The sequence below is a fragment of the Vigna unguiculata genome, chromosome 2 (assembly GCF_037176805.1).
Source record: "Vigna unguiculata cultivar grain cowpea cultivar isolate G323 ecotype 2 chromosome 2, ASM3717680v1, whole genome shotgun sequence".
In the NCBI taxonomy this organism is placed as follows: Eukaryota; Viridiplantae; Streptophyta; class Magnoliopsida; order Fabales; family Fabaceae; genus Vigna; species Vigna unguiculata.
Genome location: NC_140793.1, coordinates 23540150 through 23556840, shown reverse-complemented (window position 1 = coordinate 23556840; position 16691 = coordinate 23540150).

Genomic DNA, 16691 nt, shown 5'->3' with positions numbered 1-16691 from the left:
ACAATACACAGAAGGGTGAGAATATTAAAAATGGTGGTGCAGGAAGTTAATGGGAGCAAATTTAAACCTAAACCCAAAAATAACTCTTAAACATAGAAAGCAAAACCCTAAAGAGAGTTTATTCTCCTTCCACCAACCCTCACTCACGGCCAGACAACTCCACTGCCTCACAGCACCAACAAAACGAACCCACCTACGCTGCACCCGTTTCGGCCACCACGCCGCTCTAGCCCCTGGGACGCGCGTCTGCTCCACCTTAAACGCCAGCGACGACGACGACCATCGTCGACGGAGCTGTCGCCGCTCCTGTCACCTCTCCAGCCTCGCGTTCGCATTTGCCAACCTAGACAGTCACGATCTGGACTGCCGCCGCGACGCCATCACTGCTTGCTGAGAACACTGCCGGAGACGCCAATCACTCAAACATAAACTCGATTCGTGCACAGGTTTGTGTCCTAAACCCCAAATCGCTGGCGAAAGTCTTTATCCTTTCCTTTGTTTCACTGTTCTGCGCTGGGTGTAAACGATTGGGAAAGATGAAACGTGAGAGCTTTGTGCAGGAATGGGATTCTGACCCGGTGTGATGATGTATTGCGGGGATGGAGTTGTGATTCTGATTTTTTGCTTGTGTATTTTGTTTGCAGGTTGAGATGGTATTGTGATGTTGAGGTGAATGGGAATGCTGCGAGATTGGGATGGAGAAGGCAGGGATAAATGGAGGGAATGGGAGGAGGAGAATCTGTTGAGTGAATAAGGGGGCGTCAATGGATTATGGTGTTTTTGTTGGAATCTTGAGGACGAAGGTGTTGTTTTTTTGTTTTGCAGAGAACAGGATGAGAAAGAGCCCCCTTGAGTGAAGAAGGTTCATCCATGAATAAAGGGACTCTGGTGATATTTTTTGTGCCTCTGCTATCTTCCTTTCCCACCTCAAGACGTGGGATAAGGCTAAAAACAGATGTTGCTTCCTGCTCCCTCCTTCTTCAGTGATCATGACCATGGCGAGCTAGCCATCAGAGACCTTACGTTAACCTCTTGGTCTTCTTTTTTTTTTCATTTCATTTTTTTTCTTAAATAATAAAAAGTAAAAAAGGAAAATAAAGAAAATTGTAAATAAAATAAGATTAAAACGAAAAAAATAATAAAACAAAATAAAACAAAATAAAAAAATAAAATAAAATAAAATAAAATAATAATAGAATAATAATAAATAAAAGTAAAATAAGATTATGAGAAAAAAAAGGTAAAATACATTATAACCTGGACAAAATTGGGTGTTGACAACTGTCCCTCTTTACTTAGATTTTATTAGATAATATGAAAAGGTGACATTTTCAAATTATTGCAGTAAAAGATAAGTAAAGATAAAGACACTAATTTTGTCCGGATTTTCAAGAGGTAAAAGATGAGTAAAAATCGGTTCACACGGATCTGATGACCAATTCCGTGAAGAGGCTCATGATATGGAAAGTAAAAACAAGACTCAACCATTCTACAGGAGAGGGTCTTAATGTGACAAAGAAATTAATGACCATTCCATTGGAGAAGGTCTTAATGTGACAAAAAATTTAATGACCATTCCATTGGAGAGGGCCTTGATGTAAACAAGAAAATCAATGACCATTCCATCGGAAAGGGCCTTGATGTGACAAAAATCAATGACCATTCCATTGGAGAGGGCCTTGATAAAGAAAGAAACCAATGACCATTCCATCGGAGAGGGTCTTGCTGTAAACATAAGAAAATCAATGACCATTCCATCGGAGAGGGCCTTGATGTAAACATAAGAAAATCAATGACCATTCCATCGGAGAGGGCCTTGGTGTGACAAAAATCAATGACCATTCCATTGGAGAGGGCCTTGATGTGAAGAAAGAAATAAATGACCATTCTGTTGGAGAGGGTCTTGATGTAAAGAAAGAAATCAATGACCATTCCATCGGAGAGGGTCTTGATGAAAGGAGGATCTGGACTTGACCAATCCCAAGGAGGGGGTCGTTGTCCGAAAGGAGAACACAAGAGTTGACCATTCCTAAGGAGAGGGTCGCGAGATAGGCTTAGCGGGCCAAGTGAGATGGGTTTTGTAGGCTAGATTAAGCTAGGATTGGGGGCCAATACGAAACTGGACTTGGTGGGTCAGTATAGATTTGGGCTTAGTGGACTAGTACGGAGGCTTGTTGGGCCAATACAGAATTGGGCTTGGTGGGCCAGTACGGAACTGGGCTTATTGGGCCAATACGAAATTGGGCTTGGTGGCCAGGCAAAGTTGGGCTTGGGGGGCCAATACGGAACTAGGCTTGGTGGCCAGGCAAAGCTGGGCTTGGGCCAGATAAAACTGGGCTTAGAGGATATATAGGTCTTTGAAGATGATCCTTAATTTGAGAAAACTCAAGATGATTTTTGTAGATTGATTCCTTCAGAAGAAATAATGGTTGAAGATGTATGATGCATGAAAATGTTCGCTTGTTCATGATGTCAAGGTTTTTGCTTTTCGAATCTGGTGTCAACACACGGCATGATGATATGACATGCAAATGGTTATTCATGATAAAAAGCATGCTTTCTCATTTCAAGCACAAGGGATCAAAACATTATTTTAGAGATCAAGATCCTGAAATGTATGAATGCATGATGAAAAACTTGTTATGCTCTACCTTTTGAAAATTTTTTCTAGAGTCAATTGTTCTCTTTTCAATCATCAGACTCATTGATATAGAAACACGTAGAATGAAATTCGACGTATTTTGAAATGGAGTAATGATTGCAAAAGAGAGTTGACAAGGTGTTCAGACTTTGCTAGCCATGTCCTTAAAGAGAAGAAACAATGTGTTGAAACCTTGACAGAATGTTGAAACCCCAACTTAGTAAGGAGAAAAACAAGATGTAGAACCTTGGCAAAGCGTAGGAACCCTAACTTAGACAAGAGGGACAAGATATCGAAACCTTAGTGCAGGGATCAGGGTGTTGTAACCTCGATGTGTAGGAGAAACAAGGTGTCAAAACCTTAGTGTAGGGATTAGGGTGTCGTCACCCCGATATGCAAGAGAAACAAGGTGTCAAAACCTTGATGCAAGGATGAGGGTGTCGAAACCCAGATATACATGAAAAGATGAATGCCTGATGAAAACAATGTTGGTTGTGTTTTGTCCTTTGATTATTCTATGCAAGTATGAGCCAACTGTTTCATTTGCAATCATCAAACTCATATTTATTTTCAATGTTTCATGAAAGTGAGGTATGTCACATTTATCGAGGTCTAACATCTGAAATGAGTATATTTTTGACTTTCTCTTTTATGATATTAGTGCACGCATGTTTGAATTCACAAGTGAGTGAACGCTAGAAATGTTTGGGAAGAGTTTGAAGGAGATTGAGATAGTCGTGCAGGCACGTTGTCTCCACACACCCTTCAAAGGAGAAGCAATATGTGAATATCAGGTTGAAAAACACAAGAATCCTAAAAATTGCCCCAGTTATGGTGTATGAGAAAAAAGGTATAAGGATATCGATCAATGAATGTTGGGGTGAGATATTCACGTGAAACCCACGAAACTGCCCCAATTTTGGTATACACAAAAGATTTTGATCAAACAATGTGTTTTATTTCAGAAGATGGGAATTTATAAGCATTGGGGGTGAGAAATTCATGTGAGACTCACAAAATTGCCCCAGTTTTGTTGTTTGGAGAAGAATTTGAATGAACGAGGGATGTTGTTTCAAAAGGGGTAGTGGAAATGGAAAGGATTAGGTGAAAAGGATTGCCCCAGTTGGTTTATTTTTCTTTCACTTGCCTTCGGTCAGATAATAGGGTGTTCCCTTCTTCATGAGACATTATTTTTCTTTCATTTTTTCTTCACTTTTGAAATCAACTCTTTGGTCTGATCAATTTATTGAAAAACCTTTTTTTTATTTCTTTTGAAGCATTATCTAAACAACATGTATGAAATTTTTGATGGCTTGGAAGGGGTTGGATGAGATGACAAGGACCGACTAGGGAGCTGACCTGGTTTGATTTAGTCTTAGGGCACCAAGTATGTTTGGGCTTGCTCCAGCTATTGATGACATGAAGAAAATGATATGGACTTCAAAAGTTGACCAAGTGTGAGAGTACGGATCGGCCTCAGGGTACAAAATGTGTTTGACTTGCTCCATTTATGATGAAAAGGGTTAGGCAAATTAAGGGGAGTTCAAAGATTTCTCTGATTTGAGGACCTGGATTGATGCACAAATTGTGTCTGATCTGCCTCAATTATGGTAAGGCATGGAGTGGTTGAAAAAGATGGGGACATCAAAAGTTGCCCCTAGCGTGACCATGACTGGTCATATGAATGGTGATATGAAGCAACTATCTAGTTTGGATTTTAGAGAAAAAGGTTGGACAATTGTATGAAAAGGTTGGACAAGGTTTGGGCTGAGAGTAGAGGATGAAGATGAAATCCATGAAAAGGGTGAGAATGAAACAACGAAGGAGGATGCCCCTTATCTAATTGATTAACTAGGCTTATCAAAAACTGTCTGAATCATTGAAAGCAAATCTCAAAACATATTTTTCAATTTTTATTTTTCCCTTTTTTTTTTAATTTTGGACAAACCTTTCAGCACGTCAATATGATTTCCATGAATTAAACTTTTTGAAAGGTACCAACAATCAGTCTTGGATTTGTGTGGGCTTTATTATGCTTGTATCGTGGTCAAAGCTATGGGTATGAAAACAAATGTGGATAATATAAACTCAAAAAGATGTGATGGTATTTTGGAACAATGATCTTTGAATAATGTTGCATCATAAATTCATTTGCCTCTTATGTGTTCACCATTTCTCTTTTTTTTTTCTCTAAACATCGATTCTTTTTTTTTTATTCTTGATGTAACCAAATCATCATCATCATTTTTTTGTCTTTTTCAAAAAATTTTATTTTGATGGAATTTTTTATTGGTGAACCGTCTGCTAAACAAAAGTACAAACCATCAATGTGAGATGACCCTTGTTCAAGGTAATTTGAAAGAAAAATATTTTATCTTTTAAGTCTCAAAGGGGTAACAAAGGATCACATTTTGTGTTTTATGATAAAGAAACATGGCCACACATCATTTCCAAAACATGATTATTTTCTCTTTCAAGAAATTTTAACTCAAGAAAAACAAATTGGTTCATGTTAAAGTTTGTCCCTTGTTTTTATTTTTTTATTCTTTTTTTTTGCCTAAACCACTCTTTCAGGTTTTCAGTCTAGCAGACATTTTTTATTTTTATTTTCATGCTAAGAGATTTGCTCGCAGTCTATCCAGGCCAGTGTGCCCCTTTTATGTTGATCGTCCATGAAATTCAAAATGTAGGCTTTATGGTGAAAATGTAATGAAAAAAAAGGATGAGTTTGAAAATCTCATGTTATGCAGATTAAACAAATGCTTCAAAAGATATGATATCAAACATTATCTATTCATTCAACCTACTAATTTGACCAAAGCATGTTTTTTTTTGCCAAAACTGCCTTTTTTGGTTTTCAGTCTACCAAACTTTATTTTCTTCTTTTCTCATTTTCCTTTTTTTTAATGAATTTTTTTTTTTGGTCTCGATGGATTCAAGGACCACCCAACAAGTGTAGACAAGGATAAACTTAGAAAATCTACCAACTCTAAGGGTTTATGTTTATCAACTTGGGTAATGCCAATGTTGATAGGGCAAATCCTTCATTGTAGGGAAGCCGAAGGATAGACTGTTTCAAACCATGCGCACACGAACGTCTCAAAAGAAAAAAGCCAAGTCGTTATTCTTGATTAAACAATTGATCCCAGAAAAACGTGACACCCCATTATTCTTTCTTTTTTCAAGAAGTGAATTTGATGATTTGCGAGAAAAACAAGTGACTCAAAATGTAACAACCTTTTTTATTTCCTTCCTCTCTTTTGCAGAGTCGGTTTATTCATATGAGGTGAGATGCATGATATGGATTAAAAATAACTATGTACATGTCACTATGACTAAAAACAACAATTGCAACGCAAGTTTGTGCCCAAGAGGCACTTAGTCACTTGTATGTCGATGCGATTAAAGAGTACCATGCATGATATGCAACTAATTGAAAAAACCTACATGAGATGTAATGCATGTGCCTCAAGAGGCATTTATTCCCATGATATGATGATGAAATGTGATACAAGTATTTGGAAACATCATGCATGATATGCAGAGTGACATAATGAAATGCATGAATGCAGAGTGACATAATGAAATGCCTATTTTTGCCTCACGAGGCGCTTATTTTCATGAGATGTGATGTATGATATAAAAATGCTATGCGTGATTGTGTATACAAACACATAAAAAGACAAGAATACACAGATAAAACAATTAATCCAAGAAGCAAATATATACAAACACATAAAAAGACAAGAATACACAGATAAAACAAAAGGGGAAAGAAACATTAAGAAAATCACATCAAGTTTGTATATCTAATTAAATGGCTTGACTCTCTAGGTCCCCAGTGGAGTCGCCAGCTGTCGCAACCGGAATCGCGACGGGAAGGCGAACCGAAAAAGAAAACAGGTTTAAAAAGAGATTTGGAGTCGCCACCATAGTTATTCTGGAAAACTATAGAAAACCATAAAAATAAAACAAGTCTGCAAAAAACCAGATTTTGGATCCGGGAGTCGGTTACACATAGGGAAGGTGTTAACACCCTATCGCGCCCGCCCGAGGGCGGTACCTTTAATTAAAAATGTAAAGTTGATGTGATTTTCAAAATATTAATTTTTTCCAAAAATAATAAGACAAAAATCCTAAAAGAAACAAAATTTTTTTTTTTTAATTTTTTGGGCCCGACAAGGATTGACCTTGATCCTACGTATCCTCATTAAAGATGAGAAATCAGGGTTACGTAGTTCTTTAAAAAGATATTTAAAAAAAAAAACTATTTGGAAAATGATTTGATTTTTTGGAGGTGAACCTTACAAGGACTGACCTTGCTCCTACGTATCTCACAATGGAGAATCAAGGATCACGTAGTTCTTAAAAAGGGTAATTGTTTGAAATATTGATATTTTTATATTTTTGAAAATTTTGTATTTTTTTTGTATTTTTGAATTACTTGAAAATATGTGTCACACGACGCGGGTAGTCGGACAGACACTAAAAGGAAAAGAAAACTATTTTTGGTATTTTTAAAAAAGAGTGTCAAACGGTGCGGGCGATCTGACAGACACAATAAAACAAAAGAGAATATTTTTATTTTTTAGATTTTTTTCTATTTTTGTGTAATTTTTATAATTTAAAACATTTTTGTTTTCTTTTTTTTTTAGAATGAAAAAAATAATAGATAAATAACAAAAAAAGGATAAAAGAAAATTTAATAACAAAAAGGACAAAAGTGAGAAAATAATAATAATAATAATAATAGAGTGCATGTGTAACATGTGAGGTGCATGAAGTAAACATAAAACATAGGCCCAAAACAAGATAAACATAAACAAGGGTGCAAGGTTATCAATTATGGTAGTGCACGAAGTAAAACATGAAACAAAGGTGGCAGAGGTGCAAGGTTAGTAAATATCAGGGGTACTCGCAGATAAAATTAAAACAGGGGTATGAGGTAAAGGAAGAAGGGGGTGCGCAGAGTAAAGTATGAAACAAGTGTGGCAGGGGTGCGAGATTAGGAAATATCAGGGGTACTCGCAACAAAAATTAAAATAGGGGTGTGAGGTAAAGAAAAAAGGAGGTGCGCAGAGTAAAGTATGAAACAAGTGTGGCAGGGGTGCGAGGTTAGTAAATATCAGGGGTACTCGCAGCAAAAATTAAAACAGGGGTGCAAGATAAAGGAAAAAGGAGTGCACAGAGTAAGACCTGAAACAATACACAGAAGGGTGAGAATATTAAAAATGGTGGTGCAGGAAGTTAATGGGAGCAAATTTAAACCTAAACCCAAAAATAACTCTTAAACATAGAAAGCAAAACCCTAAAGAGAGTTTATTCTCCTTCCACCAACCCTCACTCACGGCCAGACAACCCCACTGCCTCACAGCACCAACAAAACGAACCCACCTACGCTGCACCCGTTCCGGCCACCACGCCGCTCTAGCCCCTGGGACGCGCGTCTGCTCCACCTTAAACGCCAGCGACGACGACGACCATCGTCGACGGAGCTGTCGCCGCTCCTGTCACCTCTCCAGCCTCACGTTCGCATTTGCCAACCTAGACAGTCACGATCTGGACTGCCGCCGCGACGCCATCACTGCTTGCTGAGAACACTGCCGGAGACGCCAATCACTCAAACATAAACTCGATTCGTGCACAGGTTTGTGTCCTAAACCCCAAATCGCTGGCGAAAGTCTTTATCCTTTCCTTTGTTTCACTGTTCTGCGCTGGGTGTAAACGATTTGGAAAGATGAAATGTGAGAGCTTTGTGCAGGAATGGGATTCTGACCCGGTGTGATGATGTATTGCGGGGATGGAGTTGTGATTCTGATTTTTTGCTTGTGTATTTTGTTTGCAGGTTGAGATGGTATTGTGATGTTGAGGTGAATGGGAATGCTGCGAGATTGGGATGGAGAAGGCAGGGATAAATGGAGGGAATGGGAGGAGGAGAATCTGTTGAGTGAATAAAGGGGGCGTCAATGGATTATGGTGTTTTTGTTGGAATCTTGAGGACGAAGGTGTTTTTTTGTTTTGCAGAGAACAGGATGAGAAAGAGCCCCCTTGAGTGAAGAAGGTTCATCCATGAATAAAGGGGGACTCTGGTGATATTTGTTGTGTCTCTGCTCTCTTCCTTTCCCACCTCAAGACGACGTGTGATAAGGCTGAAAGCAGATGTTGCTTCCTGCTCCCTCCTTCTTCAGTGATCATGGCCAGCTAGCCATCAGAGACCTTACGTTAACCTCTTGGTCTTTTTTTCTTTTTTCATTTCATTTTTTTTTTCTTAAATAATAAAAAGTAAAAAAGGAAAATAAAGAAAATTGTAAATAAAATAAGATTAAAACAAAAAAAAAATAAAACAAAATAAAATAAAAATAAAACAAAATATAAATATAAAATAAAATAAAATAATAATAGAATAATAATAAATAATAAATAAAAGTAAAATAAGATGAAAAGTAAAATAAGATTATGAGAAAAAAAAGGTAAAATACATTATAACCTGGACAAAATAGGGTATTGACACATTAAAATTAAAATTTATTTTATTTTTTATTAGGTTAAATTTAGTTAATGTTAAAATTTAATTTATGTTTATTTTAATTTATATTATAATTTATATTTTTTTATAATTTTATTTAGATTTTGTTTTAAAAAATTGTAAAACAACTTTTTTTTTAAATGTCTGCGACAATCCTATGGGTAACGAGATGGATAACGGGTTGAATTTTTTATTTCTGCGAGTAGGCATTTTCTATGCCCGATTGTAATCTCTAGTTGACTCATTGCATGGAAATCAAATTGAAAAGTAATAAGATATTGAGTAATTAATAAAGCAATGGTAATAATAACTCTCTAGATTGAAATCTTAACGTAACAAAATTTAACTATCCTTAAAATTGTCAAACCTTTATTAATTAAGATGTCATTCTCTTTTCTAATAAATTATCTATTCATGTGAAAATTATTCAAGTTTATAGTTTGACTTTCCTCAGAGGAATATTTCAATTCAAGCATTCTACATTAAATTTTTGCATAAAGCCGTTTAACTCAGGTGGTAGAACGCAAGGCTCTTAACATGTAGTCGTGACTTATATTTTATTAGGTTAAATTAAATTATAATTAAAATTTATTTTATATTTGATTATATACAAGCGCTGTCGCGCCTGTGTGTACGCATTTTTTAAATATGCATGATATTATATTAGTAGATGATGATAAGTTTTTAAGTTAATATATAAAATAAAATTATATTTATTAAAAATAAAGAGAAATATATCAAAAAAGATAAGAGCATAATTGTTGATAAATAGAGAAAGAGAGAAGAAGCAAAGATAGACAATTTTTTAAAAATGTTTGTAAAAGTAATAGTTAATTTTCAAAAATGTAATAAATAATTATATTTTAAAGGGTAAAATTGGTATTTTAAAATATGGACACAAAAGAGAGATTCTTCTTTTTATATTGTTATAGATAATAATTTGTTTATTTTTTTGTAATTTTCTTTTAAAAAAATTATAAAACTTGGATTGATAAAGGGACGTGCAAGGGGTTGAATTTTTTTTTATGTAATGGGTAGGTATTATCCGTGCTTGACCTAACCCCAATAACAAAACTTGGACAAAAAGTTCATAGGTGCCATAATTATTATTATTATTTTAATTAAGAAGATATATTTTTTTCCTCTTTTTATTTCTTCTACTCAAAACAAACATACATAATAGTAAAATCAAAAAATATATGACTATCATTTATTATCATATCATAAAATAACCATAAAAAACTATCATTAAATGTTAAAGTTTATTTTTAATCAAAGTGTTCCTCTGCGTTCTTCAATGACTTAAAATCTTTGATAATTGAACAAGAACTAAAACTTATTGCAATATTCTTTTCAATATATACTATCATACTACTTGTTAAAGAATTTTCAAATTCATTAATTATAATTCTATGAACTTTAGAGAGTTGTTTTTCCTTTTCTTTAAATTTTGAACTCATGAAATTTCTCAAGTTTAGTTGATGTAGATGCATTTTTTCATCTTCATCGCAAACCTCCCTGTTAAGAGAAACCATTCTTTTACCCTAAACCCAAAACCACACGTAAAAAGAAAATAGATTGCTTAAAAAAAAACAAAATTAGAAAATGAGCTTACTCAAAAGAAAAAATTATTCGATCCAAAATAATCCTTAAATCCTCAATTTCAATGTGATGGAACTTAAATTTTAAAATAATGAAAGATTGAGCTTGAAAATTAAGTTAGAAATGAGAGGTGAGAGAGAGATAGAGGTATGGAAGACAAAGAAACCAAAAAAAAAGTATAGAATGGAAAACTTTGTTTTCAAGTTTAAAAAATAAAAAAAAAAATTTTTAAACTAACTTAATATAAATAATATAATTGTTAGATATATTACATTTTATGTTAATTGGGGAAACATAACATCTATTGTTTATTAGGAAAACATTGTTTGATATCGGTAGATATTATTGACCTTTTTTATAACAATATTTTTTATTTACCATATTTATGTTTGATTATTATATATATTTGTATCACTCTTTATTATAAATATTTCATCCAATGTGTACTTTAGACAAAAAAAAATTAACTCTATACAATTTTTTTCTATATTTAACAATAATAATATAAAAATATTTTTAAAATATATTTAAAAAACAAAATGAAAAAATAAAATTGGGGGAGTCTTGGCTCCCTTGGTCCTTAGGAAGGACCATCCCTCATCCCTAGTTGACACATTGCATGGAAAGCAAATTTAAAAAATAATAAGAAATTAAGTGATTAATAAACAAACGGTAAGAATAGCTTTCTAAATTGGAATCTTAATGTAACCAAATTTAACTATCTTTAAAATCGTCAAATCTTCGTTAATTAAGATGTTCTTGTCTTTGCTAATAAATGATCTATTCATGTGAACATTATTCAAGTTTATGGTTGGATATATACAATCATCCCAATTAATATTACATATGCCTACTTTCATCTCTTTTTTTTTCTCTGATTTTTTAAAACACATATGAAACTAAACTGTGTGCTTGCGAAACTGTCTACTTCCCTTAGTTGAATTTTCAATTGTAAATTGTACCTTGTATCAAACCCGTCTAGCTCAGTTTGTAGAGTGCAAGGCTCTTAACCTTGTGATCATGGATTTAAGCCTTATGGTGGGCAATGCACTCTTCTCCTAAACTCAATTGGTAGAATGCAAGGCTCTTAACCTTGTGGTCATGGGTTTGAGCCTTATGGTGGACAATGCACTCTTCTCCTAAACACTTCTGCAGTACGTTGTTTGTTTTCTTGGTAGAGCACAAGGCTGTTGAACTTGTGGTCATGAGTTTGAGTCAGGAACGTTCATTTCCACGAATAAAAATTATTACTAATTATACATATTTTAATTTTTTTTAAATTGGATATGTTATTAGATATTATTCATATATACTATTTCTATTTCTTAAATTAAATTTAAAATGTAAAATATAAGTTTGATAAGTTATAAAATACAATTTGTTTATCCTATACACGTTATTAATAATGTCTACTAATTTTTAAAATTTTCTTTAGTTGAAATATATATTTTTTTCATAATATATTTTCATTATAATATTATTAGTTAAAATTTGTGAGACAATAGGAAGTCCTTACCTCTCCACTATTTTCCTTTTCTTTTCTCTTCATTTTAGGAGTGAGTTGTTTATTATTTATGAGAAAAATCATAGAGGATGAATGTGGTTGTTTAAACAAATTTTGCGTTAGTTTAAATGTTTGTTATAAGGTAGGTGGGATTTTGTATAACCAATTTCATGTGCAATTGAATAGAAATTGACACAAACACAAAAAAAGAGGCATGAGTAAACACGCATATGTTCGAGGCATCTTTTTTCGGTAATAATAAATTTAAGTTGTCAAATTATTAATTTTAGGAAACAAACTTAAATTTAACTTAACATTTATATTTTAAGATATAAATATAATATATAAATAATTAAAAATCCACTTGTTTACGCCTTATTGCCCACTTACTTGTTAAACATATTGTAAAACCATTCAATTATGAGTCTTTAATAATTGTAAGGCCCATTTATTTATTTTCCCCAAGGTTTAAGGGTCTATTTTAATCTGTTGGGCCTAAGATTGGTCCATAGGGTGCCCAAAACTCTTAAACCAGTTCTAACCCTCTCATTCTGCCACTTTTCAGAAAACTCTTCTTCTCCTCCCTCTTAGAGTTGCAACAACGAACTCTGCTAGGGTTTGGCCTCAGTTAGCTCAAACTCATTTCTCTTCCACGTAAGTTGGTTCCCAACTCATACTCTTCCTCCTCTGGTTTGATTTTTCGTGGTTCATGTTAGGGTTCACCTTAGTAACTTCGTGTTCAATTTGTACCAATGTTGCAGCTCACGAATTTGCTCCTGGAGCTATAGTGCTCAGCTATTTGGGAGTCTATGTCTTTTGTTAGCCTTTTCCAGGTAAGGAAAGCTAGGGTTCACATGTTTTTACTATAATCTGCTTATTTCAGCTTTATTTCGTGTTTATATGACTTATATGTTATTGTGGATGCCTGGAAAACCTTAAATGTTATTTGATGTTGAAAGCCTAGTTGTTTTCTGTTTGAACAGTGGCGATGGCTGATATTTTCGTCCAAGCGAGCTTGTCTCGCCTAGGCGAGAATAACAGAACCTTACCCTGGTTCCTGCTCGCGCTCTCGCTCAGGCGGAGAGCTTTTGTTCTAAGCGATGAAGCATCTCGCTCAAGCAAGAGGGTCTCGCTTAAGCGAGAACTCGTGGGTGCCTGTTGTGTTTCGCATGGTTGAGCTTAGGCAAGAGACCTCACCTTTGGGTGAAGAGCAGTCTCGCTCAAGCGAGGAGGTCTCGCCCAAGCGAGAGCTCGCGAAATCCTACAGGCCTCTCTGTTGGCAGTCTCGCCTAAGCGAGGGCCTATAGCTTGAGCGAAAGACCACTTTCGCCTAAGCGAGGGTCCATGGCTTGAGCGAGACTGGTGCAGGAACTTGCTCTATGGCTGTTTTCTCCTATGTTTTTGGTTGTTGGTTGTATGCTTAATTGGATTATCCTATTTAAAGTATGCAGTATGTGAATATGCTTGTATTATATGATTTATGGACTTGAATTTATGACCTTTGTATGATTATGCGTATGAAACATGATGGATGGTTGGTAGAATATTGGTATGAGATTGGTATGTATGATAAATCTTTGATTTGGTTGGTGAGACATGGCTATGGTATGGAATGGACGTAATTCCATGAACCTCTTGATGAGAGTTCATGGTGGTGCCTCATGTAATGGACATAATTCCATGACCCTCTTGGTGAGAGCTCATGGTGGTGTCTCATGTAATGGACGTAATTCCATGACCCTTTTAGTGAGAGCTCATGGTGGTGCCTCAGGCAATAGACGTAATTCCACGAACCTCTTAGTAAGGTTTCATGGTGGTGCCTCAGTATATAATTAAGTAAGGATTGCATCCTGAAGCTCTAAAGAGTTAGTTATTCTCAAGTAGAGCGTACTGACTCAAGTGGTGAGAGTAGTAAAAGGCCCTAGTCTTTGGCAGGATAATGGCCTTAGATGTTTGAAGGCTAATCTTGTGCGTGGTAGGGTGAAACCCATTGGCAATGACTCTACAGAGCAGTAGAGGCCACCACAAGTGTAAGCATCTAGTGAATCTGACTGATTATATGTATCCGGATAATTGCGTCTTAGAGTCTTGCTTGGTTGCTATCACATGCTTGGTTGATTCATGTATTATTGACTTTTAAATTGCATGCTCAATTGTATGATAAAACTTTTTTACTCTAACTTACCCTTTCTGTTTGCTTATGTGTTTTGTGTGTGGTTTTCTCCTTTTGTGATGATCATCAATTTACTGATGTGAGCAGATGTGGGAACTCCTCGTGGTCATTAGGGTGATGGAAACTCCGCTGCGTAGCTTATCTTGGGTTGGATCCCCTTACTCCGAGTTTTCTTTTAAGGCACTATGACCTATGTACTATCTTATTCCATGAGCATATATTTTGGATACTGTTAAACCTTTATTTCGTTTTGTTAATGGCATCATGGTATGCCTTAGTTTTTCTCTCCAAGTATTTTGGATAACGGTAAGGAGTGACATTTCTACTCCATGACAATGTTCTTAATATTATTCTATGTGGTGTTTCATTTAATTAAGTTTATTATATTTATATATATATATATATATATATATATATATATATATATATATATATATATGTTTGAGGCATTTTTTTCGGTAATAATAAATTTAAGTTGTCAAATTATTAATTTTTGGAGACGAACTTAAATTTAACTTAACATTTATATTTTAAGATATCAAATATAATATATAAATAATTAAAAATCCACTTGTTTACGCATTATTGCCCCCTTACTTGTTAAACATATTGTAAAACCATTCAATTATTCAATTATGAGTCTTTGATAATAAAATTGTGGTTCAACTTTAGAGAAAAAAATATTTGTTGTTTATAATTAATGACTTGTATGACAAAAAATTAGTTGAGTATAACTGGTATATTATTTTATTTGCTATTGTTTAATTTTCTCATTGAATAATGTAATTTGAATCATACAATTTTACTTCAAACTAATATTAATGTTATTTTAAAGTATTTTTTTGGATAATTTTACAAATTAAATTGGGTTTCAAATGTTTAAAAAAAAAATAAAATAATTCGTAAAATACTAAAAATTCCAAAAAATAAAATAAAATATAAATAAATAATAAATAAAATAGTCAAAAACTAAATATATGTTGTGACTAGAAATGACAACGGGTCGAGTCAGACATAAATAATGTCTACATGCTACTCGACCCGTAACAAAAGAATATACTCGTTACTTGCTGGATACTTATTTAAAAAATATTCGTGGACTTTTTAAAACCGCGGGTAACCATGGATACTTGTAAATATTTAAAAATGATATTTTATAAATTTTTAAAATAAATTTAAACAAAATTACAAAAAAATGTAAACTAAAATATAATTTTAATTTTAATTTTAATTAAATTTTATCTAATAAAATATCAATTAAATTTTAATTTTAATTAAATTTAACTTTGTAAAATCTAAATTAAATTTTAATTGTTTGTGAGTAACGAATACCCGCAGGTATGGGTAGTATGATACCCACATCTGTCCCGTTTATAAATGAGTGTTAAAATACTTGTACCCGCGGATAATAAATACCTATGAGTACTAATTATCTACTGCATATTTTATTCATGGATACCTATGAGCACGAATATTTTTGTCATCCCTAGTCCTGACAAACATTTTTACATCCCAAGCCCTATATTTAAGTAAACATCATTCTCACTATAAAAAAGGAAAACTTAATAAATTTGTAAGTAGTCAACATTCATTTCTAATTGCTACCATGTTACAGGTAATTAACTACTATATTGTGAAGGCCAGATAGGTCGTATCCTTCTTGAACTAACAAAAAGAAAGATAAGTCGTGTACCTCCTGTAACATCCCTAGGGAATATTACTTAAAAATAAATAATAAAAGAAATAAATTCATTAATAGTCATCTCGGTAAGAATCCCAACGCGGGAAAAATTCAATTTATTAAGATAGCGCGCCAAAACTCATAACTGAATTCATAAAATATTACAAGTTCCCAAAATTTGTATTTAAAACATAAAATACATATGAGTAAAACTCTAGCTCTAATCCCATGCTAGCCCTCACTCCGCCATCTGAACATCCTCAGCACCACCTGTATCAACATCTGCTCCTGTGTAACGAATTACACGATCATCGCCAAACACAAGCAGAAAGGGTGAGCTGAGAAAATAAAATAACAAGCATATAAAACACAAGATAGATCATTTACCCATCTTATTCATTATCTAAAATTCTTGGCCAAGACCTTAACCCCAAGACTTATCAGTCTTCAAATCATACAATTTGTTAGCCTTGAACTCGGGAATCTGATGCTCACACGAACCTACCCGCTCGTGGTCCTGCCTCTACGAACCTCCCCGCTCGCAGTCCTGCTCTACGAACCTCC